The 10,145-nt window shown below is 46.6% G+C and overlaps 1 pseudogene; it reads right to left on the bottom strand.

Moving 5' to 3' along the window:
• Positions 1-6,885: 6,885 nt before the first annotated feature.
• On the bottom strand, positions 6,886-7,016 carry LOC120914680 (annotated as a pseudogene).
• Between the last annotated feature and the right edge of the window lie 3,129 nt (positions 7,017-10,145).

Genomic DNA, 10,145 nt, shown 5'->3' with positions numbered 1-10,145 from the left:
TTCGCTTAGCCGGGGGTGGAAGGGTCCACCCACCTAAGGGTCTCCTTAACCATCCTGACTAGTGGGGGAGCCAAAGAGCCATCAAGGCCGCTGACACTTTACATCACCTTCCAGCTCGCTGACCGAAGAATCCGGAGAAGCAGCGTAGGGCTGTAAGGATCCAAATCCTTTGGGCCGCATCAGCCAAGGAGCCATGTAGAATGGTGGACTGGCTCCGTGTGTTGGATGTATCCCATTTCTTTAGGGATTGATCTACCACATATTTCACCAGAGACTTTTCATACTTCATAGTTTCCAGTCTCTATTTCCCTCAACCGCCTGGGCATCACATTGGTCACATAAGGACTTGCCCTCCGGGACTCATGTCCCATATCCCCAGCAGGCTCTGCGTTCAGAGCGGCTGTCACGGCAGTGAGTAAGGTGAATGGAGGAGGAATGGAGCGTCTCCTCTATTTGGAGGAGGAATGCAACGTCTCCTCTAGTTGGAGGAGGAATGCAACGTCTCCTCTAGTTGGAGGAGGAATGCAACGTCTCCTCTAGTTGGAGGAGGAATGCAACGTCTCCTCTAGTTGGAGGAGGAATGCAACGTCTCCTTCCAGTTTCAGGAGGAATGCCACGTCTCCTTCCAGTTGCAGGAGGAATGCCACGTCTCCTTCCAGTTGCAGGAGGAATGCTGCGTCTCCTAGATGTAGGAGGAATGCTACCTCTCCTAGATGCAGGAGGAATGCGACCTCTCCTAGTTGCAGGAGGAATGCGACCTCTCCTCTCGTCGGAGGAGGAATGCGACTTCTCCTCTCGTCGGAGGAGGAATGCGACTTCTCCTCTCGTCGGAGGAGGAATGCGACGTCTCCTCTCGTCGGAGGAGGAATGCGACGTCTCCTCTAGTTGCAGGAGGAATGCGACGTCTCCTCTAGTTGCAGGAGGAATGCGACGTCTCCTCTAGTTGCAGGAGGAATGCGACTTCTCCAGTTGCAGGAGGAATGCGACTTCTCCAGTTGCAGGAGGAATGCGACTTCTCCAGCCGCAGGAGGAATGCGACTTCTCCAGCCGCAGGAGGAATGCGACTTCTCCAGTTGCAGGAGGAATGCGACTTCTCCAGCCGCAGGAGGAATGCGACTTCTCCAGTTGCAGGAGGAATGCGACTTCTCCAGTTGCAGGAGGAATGCGACTTCTCCAGTTGCAGGAGGAATGCGACTTCTCCAGTTGCAGGAGGAATGCGACTTCTCCAGCCGCAGGAGGAATGCGACTTCTCCAGCCGCAGGAGGAATGCGACTTCTCCAGCCGCAGGAGGAATGCGACTTCTCCAGCCGCAGGAGGAATGCGACTTCTCCAGCCGCAGGAGGAATGCGACTTCTCCAGCCGCAGGAGGAATGCGACTTCTCCAGCTGCAGGAGGAATGCGACTTCACCTCCAGTTGCAGGAGGAATGTGACTTCTCCTCTTCTGTCTAGACGGCGAATCTCGTCTAGATCTAGACAATAAATGGAGAAAGTTGTGGTCTGGCAAGGTCTCGGACATCCTGGACCACAAATTGCTGGTCCGATCTTTTGAAAGAGCTGCAAAAGAAAGATTGGGGGGTGGGGACACCAAACGCAATCTCAAACCCTTGAGAATGCAACCTCAGCCCCCTCCCCTTGCCTGCACCTACCCAGTGCGCAAGGGCCGGCTGCAAAAAGGCAGTGACCTGTCCATAACCTCTGGACAGGACGTCAGCAAAAAATACATACAGTCTGCGGATGACCCATAAATGCTACCCAGACCAGGGAAGCCAACCAGAAGAAAAAACATCTATTTATTATTATTTTTTGTTTTTATATTATCAAAAATATACATATTTTTTTTTTTTTTTTACATATAGTGCATCCTGGTGCAGACTCAGCTTGGGGGAAGCCACCGCTCACTGTCTGAGGAAAATTCCCGCACTGACAGGAGGCAGACCTTTGAATCCCCAGCCTGGTGACGTCACCGCCCCCTCCACCTCGCGCCTGCGCCGTGAAGACAGCCTAACGGCACCTGCGCGGTCGCCGTACCACCTGCCACTGCGTGAACACGAGAGCCAGGCCTCACTATCACAGAGGCCCCGCACATGCGCAGAGCGGTGGCAGCGTCCGTGACCCGGAAGTACCGTGGCACCCTGGAACGCAAATGCATTCCATGCGCCGTGAGGGGACACAGAGGTACCGGAGAGTACCAGAAAATAAAGGGAAACAAACAAACAAATAGACACAGAGGCGACTGCCATGGAGGAAGTGAAAAAGGTTCAGACCTTGCCAGCCGTTGATGCGTCCACCTTCAGGCATACCGTGGCAACCTCCATTCCATCACTGGGGTATATATTTTTGGAAGTGCAGTTGTTCACCTTTTTCCTTTCAAGCTTTGTTTCCATGCATTGCCTGCACCCAGGCTTCTGAGAGGACACTGATTGCTTAGTGCACTCAGCTGGAGCGGCAGATCCCTTCTTCTCTATGGAGTGTATACTGCCAAAGAAATGCACAGGCCAACTCGTAGCTCAGCCCTGAGCTGTACCGCATGGATGATATGCCAAAAATTCAGGAAATATTCCAAACGGACGCCAGCAGGAACAAACGTGATGTAGGTCCATGAGGAGGACAAAAAAGGAACACAGTACTGATAGGTGAGCTGACTTTTATGGGTATGGGGTCCTATAGCATTGGAGAGGAGCCGGGATTAACCCACACGTAGGCTGCCATGGAGTCAGTCAGGAAATTCTGGATGGACCCTCTGCACACTGCTCACTATCCTTGTTGCCTCCTCAAATAGTGACAGTACAGTGCATGCATCCTTTATCAGCAGCCATTGTCCTTGTGCCTTACTCACACAAGTACTTGTTAATGGCCCTCTGCTGCATGGCCGCTGCAGGCTGCAGCATTGCTATCATAGGCAGTTGCCAATTTTATATAGCTTAATGAAACTGGCGTGGAGACACAATGGACACTTTCTGCCTTTGTGCTTTTCTGGGCTTTTAGTGTGTCCCTGAGCCTTTAAGGGGGAATGGCCTGCCTTCTGGCAGTACAGCTTCCACATATATTTTCAAATGTTGTGTAGCTAAAACCTCTGTTTATATTGCAAATTGATAGACATTATTATGTTGGGGTCTTTGTAGGCTAGATGGTTAGTGTGCTGGGAAAACTGTGTAAACAAAATAGGACATAATTATCATTCAACATGGATTTTTTTTTTAATGCAAATTGTGAATGTAAAGCTGAGTACACTCAAATTGAAATTCGGCCAGTGCAGCAAGGACCAGATGAATTTCAATCTGTGTGTTGCCCTCCCTGTTCAATGGAAGTCAACCATTAGATTGGCTTCTGTTGAGGGGCCCTGCTGGAGAAACCTTCTTTAATCAGCAGCTGCAGCCAATTGGCGCAGTGCTGATCAGTTTATTCTGACAGCGGAGGAGTCACTGCAGTCAGGACACAATAGTACTGTGGAGAAGATTCTGGCATCCACCTCACTTGTGTGGTTGCAGAAATCTGTTTGTTTAATTTGGTTCAGCCTGCTGGTTAAACATAAAAAAACATATGGTGTGTACCCAGCATAAGCCTAATAATATTAGAAGAATAGGGCTTTTCTGGATAGAGAGTGTCTTTTTGTACTATACATATAGCAACAAGTATAAGCATCAATCCATTGGACAGTATATCAATTCACCATTTAACGTTATTTTTGTGTTTTTATGATATTTCTTTACCCCTCTATCATTTATCTCCCGACTTCACATTTGACTAGGAGCCAATAAAGAAAAGAAACTTCAATGATGTAAAATAAAACAATACACCTTTTAGGCCTTGTACTCACGGCAGGACATGTCCGATGAAAACGGTCTGCAGACCGTTTCCATCGGACATGTCTGGCCGGGGACTGCCCGGGGACTTCTGTTCGATGGCTATACACACCATCGAACAGAAGCCCGCGCGTAAACATTACGCGGGGCGTGTCCGCGGTGTCGCCGCGTCGATGACGCGGTGTCGCCGCGACAATGACGCGGCGACGTGGGCGGGCCGCCTTAAAAATGCTTCCACGCATGCGTCGAAGTCATTCGACGCATGCGAGGGATGCGGGCGGCAGGACATGTACGGTAGGTCTGTACAGACGACCGTACATGTCCGGGCGGACAGGTTTCCAGCGGACTGTTTTAAAACAAGTCCGGGAAACAGTTGTCCGCTGGAAACCTGTCCGATCCGTCCCAAAATGGTCCGCTCGGGCCAACACACGGCCAAACATGTCTGCTGAAACTGGTCTGCGGACCAGTTTCAGCAGACATGTTTGGTCGTGAGTACGGGGCCTGAGAGTTATGGTATTTGTTTGAGAGGTTTTTGTTTTGAAGCCCTAGTCCATTAACTGCATGTGCCAGGTCAGTGACTGGCTGCAGGCAGCTGGCTGAGTGAAATCTAATTTCATTCTACATAGACGTTGTTCCAAAGGGATATGTCTCAGGCTGGAGAGGTGAAGCCAGGCTAATCCATGCTTGTCAGTCAAAAACCAGAGCAGAACAGGAGGTACATGCTGTATTTAACATCGATGATATGTGGCTAGGATCCCACCAGTTCATTATCATAAATCTATAAATAAATAATAATATTATAGAATTTACCATTTAAACAGAGTGTGGCTTAATTGTAAATTTAAACAGAAGTATTTTTTTTTCCTATGCCTTCACAGAGGATACCTTTAGTGAAAACTGCATGTCCAAATTATCAGAGCTACAGGCAGCTAAAATGACAGGCAAACATCAGATGATAATGGACCTCTTATTTTTCATTAAGCCAAAAGGGTATAAAGTTGATCTTTTATAAGGAAAAATATATTTATTTACCACAATACTGGGCACTTTCCTTCCTAGACCAATTTTCAGCTTTCAACGCTCTCGCACTTTCAATGACAATTGCGCGGTCATGCTACGCTGTACCCAAATGAAATTTTTATCATTTATCAATTTTTATTAAGTGAAGTTACGCTTTAAGAGTATTTTAATCTTGTCACAGTTTTAAATAAGTTGCATTTACAGCACCAGAGTTTTGGCATCAACCCATGGCAGGGCAAAGCACAGGATAATCATTTAAGCACTTTTTTCCTTATTTTTATTGTATATACATGCATTTATGTTTTCTAAGTTATGTGAATCTGAGAGCACTTTTATTGTACATATATGAGTTCATGGTATACGTTATCCTGCTAGCTTAAATTATTTTACTCCGAGCTACACACACTTTAAGAAAGCGCCACATATTATCACTTAGTTTGTCTCATCCTGGGTTACTGGACAAGTCAGGTGCAAGGGCTTCCAGTAAGAGTCCAATTGGACAATGCCACGTGACATATATCAACCATCAGGGCGGCTCCAAGAGTCAGTCTGCCCAGATGGAAGTGGATCGTATTCTCTGTGCAAAGCATCATGTTCAAGCTCTGTTATCCTAGGTGTAAAAAATTGGCAGGCAGACTTTCTCAGTTGGCAGTAATTTGTTCCAGGATACGAGTCTCTTCAGGGCAATTTTTAGCACTGGGGCACACTGGCTGTGGATCTTCTAGCTCCCAGATTCAATACAAAGCTGGACAGGTTTGTCTCCAAGACGAGGGATCCACGGGTGATAGATGTGGATGCCCTAGTGACGCTGTGGGACCATTTCTACCTAATTTATGCCCTCTTGCTAGTTTAGCTGCTTCTGCATCTGTTACACAATATCCGGGTGGAGAAAATACCGGTAATTATGGTAGCAGTAGTTTTACCCAGGAGACTGACATTGTGAACTTGGCGGTGGCGGGCCCTACATTCCCAGCCAGATCTACTGTCTTAGTGGCCAATTTTGCATCCTGCTTTACAGTCTTTTTTTTTTTTATTGAAAAGCCTGTGGCGTGCAAAACACAACCCAAAAACTCCACTCGGTGCAGGAAAAAATGTGCACACACATAAAGAGTGAAACACAAAAAACTGCGACTGGTGCCATCGTCAATGGTCCTCCGAAAAGGACCCGTCTCTGATCCCCCGGGGCGTTAGGCTCCTGACAGGGAAAAGAGTTACAGTGGTCCATACAGCCGTAGCCATATGGACCCATCTTGGTCCAAGCAGCCGAAGCCACAAGGACCCAACATCCTCGGAGGGACTGCCGAAACAGAACCCTCCTCGGTGAGGCTCCCCCGAAGGGAGACCCCATGAGAGCCGGCGAACTTAGCCAGAAGGCCGGGTCCACCAACTCCCAAGACTTTCAGAGGCAGGCCCGAGGACCAGCACCCTACTCGCCACACATAAAGTGCTCAGCACCAAACAAAAAAAAGTGACAAAACAAACACGGGGTAAAATAAAAAAGGAAAGTGGGGAGAAGGAAGATGGGAGAGTGAGGTAAAGTGACCAATGTGCAATACATTGGCTGGCCCTCCGGCCAGGAAACAAAAATTCCACTGGTCCTAGCCAAAAGGCCAGGCCCTAGCGGCAGGTGTCAAAAAGGTGTATTGTGGAGATTAGTGACCAAAAAGGTGCCACACGTTGAGTGCCCCTCACACACTCAGTGCAATGTATGGCACCCCTGGACTGCCACTCCAGGGGCACTATCTCCACAGGCTTTTCAACGGTCCCTAGCCCCCGGTCCGGACCGGCAGCACCCTTCCCAGCCAGGAAGGTGGGAGAAGAGGTCGGGGAGAGCCCACCTAAGCAGGCTACTACCCACAACCCCTATCTCTCCCACCTAATCACATTCTGGAAGTACTACCCGCTCCTCCCGGTAAAAAGAGGAGCAAGGGTTCCCTCCAGAACAACTGACTGGGGCAAATACCACCAAATACAGGCCAAAGGCCAGGGACCTGGCCTCTTGGCTTCGACCTCATGCCTCTCTGTCCCGATCAGAAGGCTTTCACCTCCACGCTAACAGGCTTAGCGTCCGCCGACTGCCATCCCTTTCCCCCTCTCACAGGGTACCGGGGACAGTCAGCTTAGCACCACCTATTGGCAACTGATAAGAACAGATACTACACTTGATCTTAGCCAAAAGGCCGAGAAGCGATAACCATAAGCCTGAATAATAACCTGAAGAATCCACTTTGAAATCGTTGATTTTGAAGCTGCCTGCCCCTTCCTGGGGCCCTCCGGCAGCACAAACAAAGTGTCAGTCTTTCGCATCTGAGCTGCCGCTCTTGGATAGATCTTAACTGCTCTCACTACACCTAGAGAGTGCAATAATTTCTCCTCTGCAGAACGTGGTTCTGGAAAAAAGAAAGGTAGGGAAGCATCTTAATTCAGATAAAAACTTAAAACTATCTCAGGCAAAAGGTTGGGTGAGCCGCAAGACCACCTTATCCTTACGAATAATCAAGTATGGCTCTTGACAAGAGAAAGCTGCCAACTCTGAAACTCTGCCCCAGTGTGAAAGCATTCATTGATTTTAATGTAAATACGTTTTCGTGAGCTTTTTAGGCGCTGTTTTAGCGTGAAAGTGCCTAAAAAGCGCCTCAGTGTGAAAGTGGTCTTATTCTCAGTATAAATACAGCTGTTCTGTGAAGCCCTCAGAGGTTTATGGTTAGTGAACAAACAGCATTATGAAGGTCAAGGAAAACACCAGACAGGTCAAGGATAAAGTTGTGGAGAAGTTTAAAGAAGAGTTAAGTTATAAAAAGAATATACCAAGCTTTGAACATCTCACAGAGCACTATTCAATCCATCATCCGAAAATGGAAAGAGTATTGCACAACTGCAAACCTACCAAGACACGTCCGTCCACCTAAACTGACAGGCCAGGCAAAGAGAGCATTAATCAGAAGATCAGCCAAGAGGCCCATGGTAACTCTGGAGGAGCTGCAGAGATCCACAGCTCAGGTGGGAGAATCTGTCCACGGGACAAGTTTTAGTTGTGCACTCCACAAATCTGGCCTTTGTGGAAGAGTGGCAAGAAGAAAGCCCTTATTGAAAGAAAGTCATGAGGAGTCCCGTTTGCAGATTGCGAGAAGCCATGTGGGGGACACAGCAAATGTGGAAGAAGGTGCTCTGGTCAGATGAGACCAAAATTGAACTTTTTGGCCTAAAAGAAAAACTCTATGTGTGGAAATTTAACACTACACATCACAAACATGGTGGTGGCAGCATCATGTTGTGGGGATGCTTATCTTCAACAGGGACAGGGAAGCTGGCAAGAGTTCATGGGAAGATAGATGGAGGCAAATACAGGGCAATCTTAGAAGAAAAGACTTGAGACTGGGGCAGAGGTCCACCTTCTAGGAGGACAATGACCCTAAACATACAGCTACAGCTACAATGGAATGATTTAGATCAAAGCATGTTCATGTTTTAGAATGGCCCAGTCAAAGTCCAGACCTAAATCCAATTGAGAATCTGTGGCAAGACTAGAAAACTGCTGTTCACAGACGCACTCTATCCAATCTGACAGAGCTTTGGCTATTTTGCAAAGAATGGGCAAAAATGTAATTCTCTAGATGTGCAAAGGAGGTAGAGACATACTCAAAAAGATTTGCATCTGTAATTGCAGTGAAAAGTGGTTCCACAAAGTATTGACTCAGGGGGGCTGAATACAAATGCACACCGCACTTTTCAGATATTTATTTTGTAAAAATTATCATTTTCCTTCCACTTCACAATTATGTGCCACATTTTGTTCCTGAAGTTTGTCTAAGGCAGTCATCAAATCTGAATTCTTTTGGTTTGAAGCTGTCATAAAAAGCAAGGATGGCGCAGAGATAGAAAATCTATTTTGAACCTCTTTGAAATTGGGCTCAGAAGCCCGGGATGTCTTGGTCCCTTGGTCCCATACTGGTGCAAATGCCAAACGACATCCCCGAACCCCAAGGAGCAGAATTCCCCCTTCATTCCAAGTAGGCATGAGCCAATGTTTTGGTCCGCACCTAGGTTTGGACCGAATTTTGGCTGCTTGGACAAATCTCTTGCCTGTTCTGCCTTCTGTTCAGCGGGATCCAAGCATCATTTAGTATTTCTACAGCTTCTATATATGACTGGTTTCTGCTGTCAATTGTTCCTAAGGAAGCTGTGGATGCTGGCACCTACTGCATCCCTAGCAATGGTCAATGTCAATAGTATATTGACTCATGTAAGCCATGTAAGCAAATTAGTCAATGACCATATCTGGGTGATGCACTGACATTTGATCAATTATGTCACTATTAACCCTTCCCTTATATAGCTGGTGATGGCTCAGGTAACTGTCATTAATCAAGCTGAACCATCAGAATCAGTTGTATGCATCAGTACATTGGGTTTAAAATTTTGGCTCATCAGCAGGCATTGTGATTAATAGTGGACTTTTGGGTGTCTATTTCTAGGTTACAGTTTTTTGTAAGCTGACTCATTCACGTGGGGGGGAGATCTGTCTTCCCCATTTTAAAGGGGGCTTCTAATTCCAATAAGCCTTCTGGTGAGTGGGGAACTCCCTTAAAATGCATACCAGACTCCAATGGTCTGCATTTTGGGGAGTATCTACGCAATTTATTTTTTCAACCTTTGCTGTAGAATGTGCTAAAGCAAAAGAGATATTTACAAATGAAAATGTATTGCTGGCATTGTTAAAAACAAAAAAAAAAGACCACTCTAAAGTTCCCCCAAATATTTGCCTATCCCTTTGGAGGGTCTGTTCTGGGTGTTTTTTTTTTTTAAATAGAAACCAAAGGAAAATGTAATTTGCTAGCAAGTTGAAACCATTTTTCATTTGTAATTGTCAGTGCTTTAAAAACAAACTGCTCCCTGTCAAATGAAAATGTTTAAAAAAAATTTGCACTGGAATATGTTCCCCAGTGAGAATCACTAGTTCAGTAAAATGGTTCAGAACACAGCTACTTGCATTTATCCTTGTAAACTACTTCTCTCGCAGTGAATAACACATGATGACACAGGTTAACAGCTAGAGGGGTCCAAGGCCCAAGGACCTAAAGCTACTACACTTGAGCTGGAGTACTCTGTTAACAATTTGAGAAAGGCTCCACAGTAGCTGGGTCTTCTGGATAAGCTATTTTCTCAGTAGGTCCTGTTTTTCCAGTAAATTGTAATGGATTTTTTCACCAAAATATACAGGTAATGAACATTTTAACAAATAGCCACAGTATGGTCACAGGAACAAACTCCATGGTGTATCCAAGTGTGGCAAGTCACGTGTATAATTGACACCGAATACA

The sequence above is a fragment of the Rana temporaria genome, chromosome 9 (assembly GCF_905171775.1).
Source record: "Rana temporaria chromosome 9, aRanTem1.1, whole genome shotgun sequence".
Lineage (NCBI taxonomy): Eukaryota > Metazoa > Chordata > Amphibia > Anura > Ranidae > Rana > Rana temporaria.
Note: the sequence above shows the minus strand (reverse complement) of the source record. Positions and strands in the feature narration are given on the sequence as shown.